Source organism: Balaenoptera acutorostrata, chromosome 4, assembly GCF_949987535.1.
Source record: "Balaenoptera acutorostrata chromosome 4, mBalAcu1.1, whole genome shotgun sequence".
NCBI classification, from domain to species: domain Eukaryota; kingdom Metazoa; phylum Chordata; class Mammalia; order Artiodactyla; family Balaenopteridae; genus Balaenoptera; species Balaenoptera acutorostrata.
The window spans coordinates 26,943,549-26,957,069 of NC_080067.1; the positions used below are offsets into that span (position 1 = coordinate 26,943,549).

Genomic DNA, 13,521 nt, shown 5'->3' on the forward strand with positions numbered 1-13,521 from the left:
TGAGAGAGGACACAGGCCAGAGGGCACACACAGGAGGGGGTACACCGAGACTAGGCTTTCAGGAAGGCTTCCTGGAGGAGGGGGCATGCATACAGGCAGAGAATTGGAGTTACCTGGGCAAAGTCTGTGCCAGGGGGAAAGGTCAGTGTGTGTGAAGGATGATGTCAGGGAGGAAGCTTGGTTCCCTGGAGTTGCTCAGAGGTGGCCTGGCCCAGAGCAAGGGTGCAGGAAAATGAGACTAGCACGCAGGAGCCAGAATCAGCTAAGAAGTGGGAAAACCACCCTGTGGGCCATTCTCTGAAGGGGGCGGCAGGGGTGACTTTCACTTTGAGAAGCCAGCTCTAGCTGTGGAGCAGAAGTAAGGAGGCGTTGGGCTTCCCTGGTGGCGCAGTGGTTGAGAATCTGCCTGCCAATGCAGGGGACACGGGTTCGAGCCCTGGTCTGGGAGGATCCCACATGCCGCGGAGCAACTAGGTCCGTGAGCCACAGTTGCTGAGCCTGCGCGTCTGGAGCCTGTGCTCCGCAACGGGAGAGGCCGCGATAGTGAGAGGCCCGCGCACTGCGATGAAGAGTGGCCCCCACTTGCCGCAACTAGAGAAAGCCCTCGCACAGTAAACGAAAACCCAACACAGCCATAAATAAATAAATAAATAATTCCCATTAAAAAAAAAAAAAAATTGTTAAAAAAAAAAAAAAAAAGAAGTAAGGAGGCGCTGCAGCAGTTGGGGATAGAGATGGTGGTGAGTGAGCTGTAGAGAGGACCAGAGAGGAGGGCCCCTTATGGGCAACCCCACACTGTAGGCTGGGCTCAAATGGGGTTTCCTCTGAGGGAGGGCAGAAGATGTGCCGACAGCACACATCACCCTTCTCCTCCCTGGCATGCATCTCCTCGGAGCAAGCCTCAAGTGCCAGAATTTCTCAGTACTGACGGTTTTTCCTCACCTTCTATTAAACTACAGTTGATACTTTTGGAAGACTGAGAAGGAGACCAAGGTTGCTGAAACCTGGTAAGTAGATTCTAAGCCGCTTGGGAGAAGAGGCAAGCAAATGGTGGGGTTCACAGCTTTGCATTACAAACAGAGGTTCTGGACCCCTGACTGTAGCAGCCCCCAGTGGACCTTCTGCTCTAGGCATGACTTCGCCTTAGCCCAAGAACTCCAAGAATGCTGCAGGTCTTCACCTACTGCTCATAAGTAGGAGAAAAAGACTTACTGAGCAGCTACTATGTACGTAACGTGCTACAACACAATCATACTCAGGAAATTCTTCTGTCCCCATTTTACAATGAGAAAGCTAAGACCCAAAGAGTCTGAATTGAAATTAAACCCAAAGGCTGCCTGGCCATACCCATGAAATATTGTGTTTTCTTTGGAGTGACACTGGCTAGTTCTTTGAGGGTTTATTTTTTGAATCAACCTTGGACAGTTAAGAACATCTTGCATGAGTTATCTATTGCTGCACAAGAAATTACCCCCCAAATGAGCAGCTTAATACAATAAACATTTATTCTTTTACAGTTTCTGTGGTCAGGAATCTGGGCACAGTGTAGCTGAATGTCTCTGATTCAAGGTTTCTCATGAACTTGCAGTCAAGGTGTCAGACAAGGGCTGCAGTCTCATATGAAGGCTCAGCTGGGACTGGGGGCTGAGATCTGCTCCTAAGTTCGCTCACTTAGAAGTTGAAGTGAGTTGTTGGCAGGCCTCTGTCCCCACCACATGGGCCTCTCCACAAGGCTGCTTCAGCATATAGCAGCTTGCTTCTCCCAGAGAGCTAATTCAAAAGTAAGTGAGAGAGAGAGAGAGAGAGAGACAGAGAGAGAGAATGCTCAAAGTAGAAGCCACAGTCTTTTTATAACCTAATCTTGGATGGGTCATCCATCACTTCCACATTATTCTCTTGGTGAGAAGCAAGTGCATGAGGCCAGCCCACACCTAAGAGGAGGGGTCACACAAAGGTGTGAAACCAAGAGGCAGAGATTGCTGGAGACATCTTAGAGGCTGCTTACTTCAATGTGAAGAGTTTTAATAGCCAGGTTATTCTGGCTTCTCCCAAAATGACAAATTGCTTCACCTGGTATCCAGGGGCTGGAGTATTTTAGGGCCTGCAGGGACGCTTGGGGTGCTCTTGTGGCCACTCCTTTGGGCCTAAGGCATATTTGGAAGAGTCAGTACGGTGAACCTATCTGGAGCCCCCAAGGGAGAGGGAAGTTAGTTTCTCAAATTGTGGCTATTTCTCCTTCAGCATCTTGTCCTTGAAGCTGTTGTCATGTTTCCAGCAAAGAGGGCAAGTGATGGGCATCCCCCTCCCCGACCCCGTCAGCCAGATTAGGTTCAGGTGGAGAAACCACTGAAAGTCTTCTTTCAATTCCCCTTTGCTTCTGTATCTTTTTTCCCCAGATTTTCTTTTCTTGTCCCCAACCTGTGTCCATAGCCCCCTTAGTAACTTGCAGAGTAGGTGCTGCAAGAGTTTCCTGATGGGGGTTAGAAAGGCCTGCTGTGGAGACCCCCAAAATACAGTAAGTGTGAATGTACGTCAGAACTGCCACTCGGGTCAGTTCAAATCATATTTACTCAATGTCTGTTCTGTGCTGGGTACAGGGAATCCAGAGATGTATAAAATGTATTCTTGCCCTTTGAGGGGGTTCACAGCCTTAGGAGGGAGACAGACATACAGACAGGCAATGACAAAACAATAGGATAAGTGCAACAAATTCTTGATCAATACACCCTTTGGCCATCCCACCACGGCTACCCTGGTTTATGAGGCATCATCTTTTGCTTGGACTATTTCAGTAGCTTCCAAGCTGATTTCCTCCATCCACCCACTCTGCTACTGAGAGATCTTTATAGAATGCAAATCTGACAAAATATTACCCTGGTTAAAGGCCTCAACTAATCTTGGGGGAACGGTCAAACTCTTTGGATGGCTCCTAAGACCCTAGCCACTGTCCATCCCTCCAGCTACATCTTACCTTATTGTTTACATTCCAGTCATACCATAGGCTCTGTGCTGTGATAGGAACCTAGCCAGGTGACCATCCCATCCCTCTCCCTCCAGGAGCTAATTCCAGACTGCCCTTCCCAGTCTGGGAAAGGAGCCCCAGAGCCGCCATCAAAACATTTCTCGCACTAGGTTGGATTGCCTTTACTTGCCTGTGTCCCAGATGAATGGGCGCTCTGCATCGAGGCTCTTTGGTACCTGGCACAGAGAGGGCTGGGGTCAGACCAAATGACTGTGGAATGAACTGAGGTCAACTCTGGGAGCAGAGACGAAGGCACCCAGACCAGTAACTTTCAATATCCCCAAGGAAGCACTGATGCTACAAGCACTCGCTTGGCCTCCGCTCTGGCCACGCCCTCTTCCTTATCTCTCTGCGCCTGCTGGCAAAGAGGCTGCCCACCTTCAGCGCTGGTAGCAGGCAGAGTAGAGAGACCCACCTACTTGCGCCTCGGGTGGGCGGGGAAGGCTCCGTGAAGCAGGTGCGGTATGAAATTGGACTTTAGAAGATGAGTTGGATCCTGATCTTAAAAAATAAAGTGTGGACACGTGTCTGAGCAAGAGGTTATTAAACCACGACCTTTCCCCGGCTGCTATTTCCCACATGCATTGGGTAAAGACAGCAAAGCTGCCGAGTGACTGTGTGTGTGTCCCTTCCAGCTCAGGGGTACCCACCCCGGCGCTCCCGGAGCTCTTGAATGAATAGGGAGGGGCGCGCATGAATGAGTGCGTGAGTGAGGGAGTGCGCGGGCTAGCGGGCTGGTGAATGGCGACCGCGCCGACTCGGCACGGGGACGCGGGCGCGGGCTCCACTTCCCTCTCCCGCCAGCTGGTGGCCTCGGGAAGGTGGCGGCGCAGGCAGCGGCCCGAGCTGGGACGGGCCGGGACGCGGGATGGTGGGGGAAGGGGCGTTCCCGGCGGCCGCGCCTTCCGCGGCTATTGGATTAGTGGCCTTCAGGGATGAGCTCAGCCGGATCGGCTTTCAGCTGCAGCCTCCGGGCCGGCCGGGAAGGCGGGGAGCGGGCGGCGGCGGAGGAAGAGGGGGAGGCGGCGGCGGCTGCAGCATCCAGAGCTGGCCGCGGCGGCCGACGCGCCCCGCGCACAAAGGCGCCCAGCCCCTGGGGAGGGCGATGAGCGCACCGTAGCCCGGTCCCGGGCCCCAGCTCCAACCACCAATGCGTGCGCCCAGGGCGCGGGGGAAGTCGCAGGGCGCGCCAGGGGCCGGAGGCCGAGGCGCGGCCCGTGCGCCCTGAGCTCAGGACTCGCCGCCCTCCGGGTCTGGCGCGGAGCTTAGAAACCGCTGGAGCGCGGGCCTTGGCGCGCCCCCGGGATCCGCGCAGAAAGGCGCTTCCCCACTCCCACCCAGCCTCCTGCGCCCTCCCGCCGCGCCGGAGCGCCAACTTCCCAAGAAAGCTCCAACTCCAGGCCACCCTGCTGGGCAGAAGGGGCGCTGCTCCTGGGCACGGGCCGTGAGGACGCGCCCCTGGCCCCGGGGGGCCAGCCGGCATCTTCGGGGTCGCTCGGGCGCCCCTGAGTGGGCGGCAGCGGCTGCAGACGCCTCCCCCGGCAGTCCAGGACCTGCCAGCGCTGGCGATTCCTCCAGGGCAGGCGCTTGCCCTCTCTTTTATGGTGAGTATTCTCCATCTTCTGGTGAGGGGCGCGCGGGAGCCGAGATCTGGCCGCGCGGACCTCGTGCGGGCCGGCACTCGCCACAGCCGGCGCTCCTGGCGTGGGTCCTGTCCAGGTCCCCGGGAATTCCTCTCTGCGGGCTGTGGCAGTCCGACCTGGTTGGTTTGCGCGCAGCCTTGGGGCGTTGAGGGCCGGCCCCTGGTGCCATAGGTTCGAAGCCCGCTGCTTTTCTGCGTAATGGAGACAGCACAAAAAACTACCCCCGCCCCCCAGTCACCCTGCCTGGGTTTGGGTCCATGATCTGTCATTCACTGGCTGGGTGACCTTGGGCAAGGCGCCAAACCTCGATTTCCTCATCCATAGGATGGGGATGATAATGGTACCCTTTTAACAGGGCTATTGGTAAGATCTGTGGGGTGGTCCTCGTAATGTACGTGGACCTGTTCCTGGCACATAGGAAATACTCGATCAAATGTTAGCCAGCATTATTATTAGCTGTGTGAGCCCAAGCGTGTTATCCAACTTTCCAGAGCTGCAGCAGCTCTCTCGTGTATGTATTGGGGACAGTAATTTCCAGGGGTCTGTTCATCTGGGTTGGTGGGGGGCGGGGGCGGTTCGGAGCGGTGGAAATCAAGCGCCCGGCACGCAGTGGGCGCTGGTGAAGTGGTGGCTGTTATCGTTTACTCTTGACGCTGGATAGTGAGGCTTGTCGCCCGGTCCTGTCGCTGCTTGGGGCCAGTTCCAGGCCTCGCTTGGAGACAAACTTGGCGATGCTTAGGAAGGGAGGGGGTCGCGTGCTGCGTGAGTCACGGGCAGGGGGTGGGGGTGGGGTCTGGGAAGGAGGGAGGAGGCCAGAGCTTGGAGCGCGGTAAATGTGTCCGCCCGGGTAGCGCAAGACGCGCCACGGGCTCGGAGCCAGGAGGGGACGCGAGCCCAGGACCTCTCCCTGGCGGGAGAAGCGGGGGGGAGTGGCTGCTCCCGCCTCCCGGATGGCGGAGCGTGGGCTGTTGCGGACTGGAAAGGAGAGGAGGGCACTTCTGGGCCGCCAGCGCTAGGAGTTGGGGAGCTCTCGGCTCTGGAGTAAGGCTTGAGTTCGAATTCCGCCTCCATCACCAGCCCGCGGTGTGACCTTGGGCAAGTACTCTCATCTCTCCCAGCTCAGTTTCCTCGTCTGCCCCATCCTCCTCCTGGGGGAGTTTGGGGGGGTGAAGGTAGGAGTTCTCTCCTCTCTAGGAATCTGAGCCTCCCTCCTCCATGCACCTTCTGTCCTCCTGCAATCGATGAGCATAAATCAGGAAGGCGTGCCTGAGCCTCAGAAAAACGCTATTAAAAGGAGAATCCAGGAGTTGCCCCTCCCCCCTTCCAGGAGGTCATCGCACCGAGGGAAGAAGCATCAGTGCACTACGTCTCTCCCCTCTCCCGTCTCTCCCTCTGTTTTCCCACCTTGGTGCCTCTATCCTCCAACAAAATCCTGCAGCCTCTGTCACTGAGGCTGATGGGGGAATCCCTCCTCTTCTCCCACACCTTCATTTTTCAAAAAGGGCTACTGATTAATGGAGTTTGTAGAAAGACGGTGTCAGTAACATGATATGAACGTGCTTGACACAAGGGCATAATCCTCTTGAGATACATACCCTCTGATTGATTCCATTTTTTAAACTTCCTTTAAAAGTACTAATAAAAGGAATTTAAGCCACTTTTGGCAAACAGCAAACAAAATTCAACTTGCTGGCCATTCCACTCAAATATCTCTCCAGTCTGTATTTCTATTTTATTTCAAAGACTGATAAACTCAATTATATAAAAAGAAAATCTACAGGGACATCACCAGAAACAGTTAAAAGACATATGACAAACTGGGGAGAGAATCGTCACTCCTGTCACAAAGGACTCATCTCTTTAATGTGTAAAAATGTTCTCAAGTCAAGAAGAAAAAGAGCAAAAACAGACAAAGACCATTAACAGTTCACATGCACAAAATAAAATTGAAATAACAAACATAAGACAAGCTGCTCTACCTCACTCAGTAAGAAAGATGTAAATTAAAACTACAATAAGGTACAATTTTTCACATATCAGATTAGCAAATAATAATAATTTATCAGAAACATCTTTTAAAAATATAAAATAGATCAAATCCCTCCCAGTCTTAGAACGTCCTCGAGGTTGCCAGGGTGTAAAATCTAGGTGCCCCCAGGGCCCTCTGGGTCTGGTTACTGCTTCCTTCACCCCTTTCTCACTGTTTGCCTCTCTCATTACCCTCCACACCCTGGCCTTTTTGGTTTTGCTCCAACACTCCAAGGACTTTTTCCCTTGGCTTTTTTAAGACTGGCTCCTTCTCCTCATTTAGACAGGCCTGTCCTTGGGAGGCTTTGCTTCTACCCCAGAAAGTGGCCGAGACCTGGGCCAGTGCAGAGCTCCCCATTCCTCTGGGAAAAGACCTAGTACCATTCACCATATGGGGGCTAATTGATTCTCCCCGAGTTGCCTGACCTGTTGTAACATAGCCAGGTTCTTGAAAGGCCCCTTCTCTATTGGGACAGGAATGAAGGGTCTCAGGCAGCCCGGCAGGTAGAACAGGCCACTCGGTGTAGAAGATCAGGGGGTGTGAAGGTACCTGGAGCAAAGCTACCAGAAGTCTCTGCCTGAGTCATTTAAAAAAATAAGTACATAAATACATGCACTTAACTTATGTGAACATAACCAAACATACTTGGCAAGAAAGATCAACAACAAAAAAGTTAAATAAAACAGCAACACATTTTATTTTATTTTTGGCCACGTCGCGTGGCATGCGGGATCTTAGTTCCCCAACCAGGGAACGAACCCACGCCCAACTGCAGTGGAAGTGCAGAGTCTTAACCACTGGACCATCAGGGAAGTCCCCATTTTAAATAAAATATTTTAAATAAAATGTGGTCCCTAAATAAGTCTCACTGGCTGTATCCGTTCTGAAGCTGGAGGAAAAAGAGTTGTCTGTGCAGAACCCCTTGGGAAAGAGGATGGCAGACCCAAATTGGGTATCATGAACCTTGTTCAGAAGAACTTTCCAGGGCAGTGTTGATTGCATGTGATTTTTTGCTACGCATATTGAGTTAACCCCCATTTAAAATGTTATGAAAGAAAAATGAAAGAAAAGTTACGAAAGAAAAATGTTTGTTGTTAAAAATGCAAACTATACAAGAGGTGTGGAGTGGAAGTTTCTTCTTCAGTCTGAGAAGTGCTTTCTAATGCAGACAGAGGTAGCAGATGCCGGTACGGTGCTGGTAGGAGATAGAGACTGGCTGGGTGCTGACCTCGCCAGCAAGAAATGTAGCACGGGGTGCAGAAGACAGCTGTGGATGCAGGACGAGGCCGAAGGGGGATGGAGGGACGCCACAGAGAGTGCCCGGCCCCGCATGCGGGTGGGAGGAGAATGAATGACTGTCAGCCAGGCAAGGGAAGGTGGGAAGGCCCCCGGAGGCCAAGGTATGGGCAGGATATGGTCTCTCAGGGCAGTCTGCTATGACTGGTCTGATGGGGGCCGTGCTGGGAGACTAGGCGTGGGAGAAGTAAGCAAGAACAGGTCTTAAGGACTCTTATATGTCAAGCTAAGGGGTGCGGCTTCTCCCTGGAGAAGCCACCTGGAGAGTTGAACAAAAGGTGTGTGTGTGCCTTGGTCAGATTTACCCTGTGGCAGCATGGAGGGTGGTTTGGGGGCCACAGACTGGAGTCAGGGAGCCCCAATGGGAGACCATTGTAGTAATCCAGGCAAGATCTGAATTGAGGGAGAGCTGAAAGCATTGAGGGAGACTGAGAGACAGGGGGATCCATGGCAGAAATGGGGACGAGAGAGGAACCTGGTTTGCCGGAGAGGGGAGAGGCTGCTTTCAGTCCTGGGCGTGTAGATTCTGAGGTGCCAGTGGCCCCCGAAACCCCACGTGTGATATCTAGAGTGGGTGGGCGTGTCCAAGGGGAAAGAGACCAGCTGGCTTTACAAGGTCGTTTGAAGGAGCCCCTCGTCTGGTGTGGCCAGAGGCCTTGGGATAGGTGGGTCTGGTGCTGAGGAGAGAAAGCGGGGCTGGAGGCTCAGTTTGCGAGGATCCACAGAGGGCTGGAAATGCCGGTTGTAAGAGAAGATGCACGCAGGGAGGGAGCAGCAGGCCCTGAAGGTGCGGCAGTGGGTGTGCCCCGTTTATGAGGCCAGCCAGGGGGACCTCAGAGCCGAGAGGTGGCGGGAGACTGCCCCGAGCGCTACACCTCCATGTGCTGGTGTGTGCAGAGGGGGAGGCCCAGAGCAGTTCCCAAGTATCCCACCTGGCTTTCAGTGCTGTGAAAAGTCACTTATGAGTGAGCCTGGAGCTCTGACTTCTCCAGAAAATAGTGGGGCTGAGTCCGCAGAGGCCTCTCACCTGTCAGCCGCATTCTGTGAGATGCGCAGGTCACACAGATTCCCGGGGCCAGAGTGGCTCTCTGCTCCCTGGGGCTCCCTCCCTCTCCTCTCTCTCTCTCTGGGTCTCCCTGTCTCCCCACTTCCTCTCCATCCCCTCTTCCTCTCCAACAATGCCCCCCCGCCCCTCCCCCACCCTGGTATCGCAAAAATGCTCCCAGAGACAGCTGAAGCTTAACAGAGGGACCTGCAGATATCCCAGCAGGTTCCTACTATGGTCTCCTAGACCAAGCCTGAGTTTCCCTTTTCATTCAGGCATCCCGAGTTTTCAGACAACCAGTTATACTAAGTGGGCAAAGTTCGGCTCATGAGATAAATGATGGGCCAGACATGAAGATCATTGTGTTTTCTTCATAGAAGTTGATCCAAGAGGGTCCCGTCATGCAGCACCCACCCTGGCCCCTTTCTCCTAGCTCTGCTCCAGCCTGAGCCATGCTGGGTCTCACAGAGGCCAGCTGTCCTGCAGAACTACCCACGTGTGCTTGGGGCACAGGGCACAGGGGCAGCTGGAGCGATGACCAGACCCGCCAGGAATGCACGTGGAAATAGGGCCTCTGGCCTTCCTGCCTTGGAGGTGTGTCTCTTTCAAATGACTTGGCAGAGCACGCTGGCTTGGTCACCGCCCAGCACACCTCCTCCATCCCATCCCCTGCGTTCCTTGCTGGCTGACAGCCTGAGCTTCCGCCCTGGGGGCTCCTGGCTCAGTCACGCGTGGGAAGATTCCCATGGAAACCCCACAAGAAGGAGAGGCACGGGGAAGCCTCATTGATTCACACTCCAGGAAGATGGGCGTGAGATGGTTCCACCTGGAGCTGGACAGATAGCTCTCCTGGGAAGAAAGGGCCTGCCCAGCCTAGTGTCGTACGAGCTCCATGCATGTGTACAGAGAGCAAAGTTAATGGACGCCTGTGAATAAAAGCTTGGAGGTTCTTTAGCTCATTCACCACTGACAGGTTCATTCTGAATCAGCATCTTTTAGTAGAATAGCCTCTCTACTTAATATTTGCACGAAGAAAATCTTAGAAACATCCCAGCCGAACCAGGTCCAAGTGGGTACCGTTGGCACCATTGCACAGAGGTGAAAATTGAGGGCTGAAAATGCAAATGAGTTGCCCGAGCTCAGGGAGCTCTGCTCTCCTAGTCATGCCTCGGTGGAGGTTCTTTCTAAAGTGGCAGGTTGCTTTTATTTCTTTGCTCGTGCTTGTGCATCCACCACTTTCTCTGAGCCAGAGCCCTGCAGAGTCCTGGGGACTCCGGTGAGGAGACCCAGCCCCTGTTCTTGCATTGTCCCCCGTCTGGTGGGAGGGAGGCAGCTGAGGAGACATTAGGGCCCCTCGTGATAAGTCTGTGATGGAGACAGGTGCAGGGGCTCTGAGGGCATGGGATGGGGAGCTCCCCAGGGGCACTGATACCCGAGTAGAATGAATTCCCCAGGTGTGTGTATGTGGAGGGGTGTGCAAGGGAGGGGGAAGGGGTGAAGGCAGCAGAGGGTCAGGACACGCAGGTTAGTGGGGATGCCGTGAAGGGCTTCACAGAGGGAGATGGGCCAGGGAAGCATCAGGGAGCATTTGGGGAGGGTTAGGGCTAGGAGTGTGTACTTTATCCTGAAAGCTGTGGAGAGCCTGTGAAGGATTTTAAGCAGGGAGCGTGATTAGGTCAGCTTTGCATTTTTACAAGTGGTGTCGTATATAGTTGAAACCAATATGCAGTCTATTATAGGAATTCAAGTGGTATCAAAGTGCACTGCTTTTTACAGTCCTTGTCATTATTCAGACCTGTCGCTGGGTCTGACCCCTTTGGCGTGAGCTCTCCCAGGAGGGAAGTGATCGGGTCTTACACTTTCCTGTAGCCTCAGATCCCCAGGGAGGCACCGTTACTGCTGGTTCAATGAAGGAATGAAATCCGCCCCCAACCCCTACCCCAGCAAGTCCAAAGCCACAGGCCGCATTGAATGGAGGGCATTTCACCGAGTCATTATCAATCCTGCGGCAGTCCTGTCTCCTGGCAGACCCCGTGCCTGGCTGAGTCCAGCAGACAAGACTTCGAGAATGGGATTTTGGGTCCTGGGCCTCTGAAGACTGAGTGTCACACCTTGCAAACCGTTGAGGCTCCTTAAGAAGTGCCACATCCACGCTTCGTGTCTCCTCATTTCCCCTGTCAGGTTGCAATACCCACCAGCATCCTGGGAAGGGCAATTGGCAATCTGAGTTTTTGTTTCCTTGCTCAGCCATCACTGAAGCCCTGGGGCGGATCCTTCCAGATAATGTCATTAAGCATCCCCATCTAAGCATGGCCTAAGAAATTAAGTTTGGTTTGAGGAAATGTGATGGAGGCATTGTTCAGTATGCTCTCTGCTTGCTGGGTTGAGAGACAATGTTATTCCTACCAGGAAGTTAGACTCTGTGGTATCTCCTCTGTGCCTGGCCCAGCGCCAAGAGCTGTGGTGGAGACAAGAGGAGAAAGGTGACCAGTACCCGCTCCCTCTGTCTGGAGAGAGAGGGCAGGGGCTGAGCCTGACTTGTCCACGGCTGCGTGTCCCTAGCTCTCAGCCTCACAGAGCCTGGCACGTGACAGCCATCCACCAAGTGTTTGTTGAAAGAATAAATGAGGCTGGGAGCAGGAAGGGTGCACAGCAGTATATAACAAGGGGCAGACTGGATACAGCTCAGGGTCAGCGGCTCAGAGGCAGTGACTGTGTTAGTGGAGAACTGGGACCCGTGCTCTCATCTCCTGACTCCAGCCCCGGCCCTTTCCCTGCTGAATCCTCTAGAGAGAGCAGAACGTGAGAACTTACTGAAGCCCAGAATCTCCTCTTCACATCCATACATGTATTCTGCCCTGTCTTCCAAAGCACCATGCTTGTTTGTATTATATGTGCTAGGTGGGGTTGGGTGGGGGGTGGTGAAGAAGCCCAGGGGAGAGCTTCCTGTCCCCAGAGGAATGCCCCTCAAGGTAGAAAAATGCACATCAGTGGACCAGAAAGTCGTGGCTGGCTCAGGGGTGACAAAAGTGTGAGGCAGGCACCTAGAGACCCTGGGGGATCAGGGCGGGCTTCCTGGAGGAGGTGGGGCTCTCAGGCTGAATTGGGGAGGTGAGGAAGGAAGGACTGGGGGGTCCCAACTGCCTGGACAAAGACATGAAGATTGACCTGTGACTCCGGTTTAGGGGTTGGGAATCTGCATTAGTAACTCCCTGTCTCCCAGCTCTGGCTTCTGATCCTGACCACTGCCTTTGACAGGTTCCATGGGGAGTAAAACCAAGTTGCTTAGCCCGTCTTTTTTTTTTTTAATTAATTAATTTATTTATATATTTTTTTTGGCTGTGTTGGGTCTTTGTTTCTGTGCGAGGGCTTTCTCCAGTTGCAGCGAGCGGGGGCGACTCTTCATCGCTGTGCACGGGCCTCTCACTGTCGTGGCCTCTCTTGTTGCGGAGCACAGGCTCCAGACGCGCAGGCTCAGTAATTGTGGCTCACGGGCTTAGCTGCTCCGCGGCATGTGGGATCTTCCCAGACCAGGGCTCGAACCCGTGTGCCCTGCATTAGCAGGCAGATTCTCAACCACTGCACCACCAGGGAAGCCCCTTAGCCCGTCTTTTATTCATTTGTTAGTTCAGTCACAGTTGCAGGAGACCATAGGAGCTGGAACTTCTCTGGGGCGAGGACTGCAGAGGCAACGTCCCAGCTGGGTGCAGGCAGAGTAGATCTGGCTGGAAGCTGGGGACCCCATGAAAAAGTTATAGCCCCCTATTGTGAGCATTTACATTGATCTCCACCTTTTGGTTCTATGAACCATGCTGCCCTTTGCTTCTGTAGCTGAATCCTAGTGCACGCCCTGGTGTTTCTTTAGGATGCATTCAGGTGCTGAAATGGCAATGTCGGAGGACATACACAGTTTAAAGGAGCACTTAACATTTACTCGGTGCCTCCCAGGTGCCCTGTGCCATTTCAGACTTTACAGATGTCTCCCCTGATCCTTGCAAAGACAGGCAAGCTTAGCACATAGTTAGAGCACTTTTCAGATGAGTCTCAGAGAGGGTAAGCCCTTGCCAGGGCCCAATGGACAGGAAGGGATTCAAATCCTGCCCTTCGTTATATGGTGCTGTCACTAATTTTCCTTAGTGGATGGCCATTAGTGGACATGAGCACTCCATTCTGGGTCCTGTCTTGGGGGGAGTAGCAAAGGGCTGCTGTGTGTCCACTCCATCATCGCCAGGGTGGGCAGCTTTTGAGGCCCCCGCCTGCCACTGATGGGGCAGAGGCCGGGAGGCCAGAAGGGAAAGCACCGTGCCCTCCATGACCCAGCATGGTCTCCTCTGGGGCTGCTGCTTGGCCGCTGCTTTCAAATATGTTACAGGTGTCTTTCAACAGCTCCAAAGTTGGCATGGTGTGCACAAGGATAAAGCAATGTCCCTAAGAAATGTCCCGTGTGGGCCACAGAACTGCTTGCAGTCAGCACCGTGAGAGGCCC

At 53.7% G+C, this 13,521-nt stretch overlaps 1 protein-coding gene across 1 annotated transcript in view; it reads left to right on the top strand.

The window, feature by feature from the left end:
• The first annotated feature begins 4,003 nt into the window (after window positions 1-4,003).
• Window positions 4,004-13,521, top strand: part of SPSB4 (splA/ryanodine receptor domain and SOCS box containing 4) — an 86,131-nt gene continuing 76,613 nt past the window's right edge. Inside the window, exon 1 of the mRNA XM_057544860.1 lies at window positions 4,004-4,626. The gene's annotated coding sequence lies outside the window, so the exon portion shown is untranslated. The remainder of the gene's footprint in view (window positions 4,627-13,521) is intronic.